The following is a 1746-nucleotide window of genomic DNA, read 5'->3' as shown; positions in this document are numbered from 1 at the left end:
AATGCTGGGAGGAAGAGGAAGTGAGCTCAGAGGCCATGCTCCCCTCTCCCAGGCAGACGCACGCAATGAAGCAAGCCGCCAGGTCAGACATGCTGAATCTTTTCTGGTAAGACCGGTGCTACACAGTTTATTAGAGATGGGTTGATCGGGATATCAGAATTAGCCAGTAAGGACTAGAGCTAATGGGCCAAGCAGTGTTTAAAAGAATACAGTGTCTGTGTAATTATTTCAGGGCATAAGCTAGCAGGCAGCTGGGGTGCTGGGGACGCAGCCCGGCTGCTCTTATTACAACAGGAATGGATGCTCCAGGGGTGTTGAGCTGCTGATGAGGAACCCCTCCTGAGAGCTTTCCACCTGACTCAGCGAGAGGGAAATGAGCAGTTGAGAAATACCTTTTCCTCTCCACTCCATAAAGCCTGACTTTCAAGGGCCTTGTCCCTGGCAGAGGTCAAGAAAGGCAGCTGGACGACTTTCACGCCAATCAATGGCCTCTTTATTCTCAGCTCTTTCTCTCTCACAGGGACAATGAGACTCCTGGCTTAACCCTTGAGCTAGGAAGTGGCGAGGACGCACAATTTAAAGTGGACCACCAAAGCACCCTGACAAAGCCCTAGTGATGGGATCCTCTAGCAGTGGGAAGACAAAACCCCCTCCGGTGCAGAGAGGGATGGGTTAGGGATTGGCAGCAAGACCCCCGGGTAGCAGTCACACACTGCAGTCCACAGAAACTGCTTTCCACAAAGCCAGGTTCAAGTTACCTGCAGAGCTTTTGTATGGCTGAGTGGCTTATGCAAATGTGATACTAACCTTGTAGCACAGAGGAGAGCAGAAGCAGCCACTGCTAGTCAAGTCACCACACACACCTACACACAGACACTTCTCAGCCTCCTAGAAAGCTCACCTGGGCAACCAGGTAGGTATTCCTTGTCTCATAGCTTTTGTGGGGGGGCGTGGGGCATGGGGGGGGGTGTTTGAGACAAGGTTTCTCTTGTAGCTTTGGAACCTGTCCTTGAACTAGCTTTTGTAGACCAGGCTGGCCTCCAACTCACAGAGATCCATCTACCTCTGCCTCCCGAGTGCTGGGACTAAAGGCGTGCGCCACCACCGCCCGGCCATAGCTGTTTTCTTTAAACAAAAACACTTTCAATTTATTTCTCCCTCCCACGTGTTATTTGAAGCATAGCCTTCTGAGTTATTATCACATAAAAATCAGCCATGAGGATCGTGGTCCTGCCTTCTGCAGGCACCCATTTCTCTTATCATGTGGACTCTTTTTTTTTTCTTTTATATTCCAATTAAAGTAACTGCTGTTTCTGGTAGTAGTAATGTATTTCCTTTCTGAATACGAAGCACAAGAAAGTACAAAGTTTATAGAAAGTTGCCATCAATGTTTACTTGATAACATCCCTTGGCTTTTCTCCCTTGGAGAACATCATAAGTCTGCTAGGACGCAACTCAGCTGGGAACGTACTTGCCTGATATGCACAGAGCCCTGGGATCCATCTCCAGCACTTAATAAAAGCAGTGGTGGTTGGTGGTACACACCTGTAATCCTATCTGTCATGTGGGAGTGGAGGCAGGAGGATCAAAAGTTCTTGGTCATCCTGTAGATAAATAGTTTGAGGCCAGCCTGGGATCCACGTCTTAGTCACTGTTCTATTGCTGCGAAGAGACACCATGACCACAGCAACTCTTAGAAAAGAAAGCATTTAACTGGGGGCTTGCTTACAGTTTCAGAGGTTTAGT

The sequence above is a fragment of the Microtus ochrogaster genome, unplaced genomic scaffold (genome assembly GCF_000317375.1).
Source record: "Microtus ochrogaster isolate Prairie Vole_2 unplaced genomic scaffold, MicOch1.0 UNK1, whole genome shotgun sequence".
NCBI lineage: Eukaryota > Metazoa > Chordata > Mammalia > Rodentia > Cricetidae > Microtus > Microtus ochrogaster.
This window is presented reverse-complemented; position numbering follows the sequence as displayed.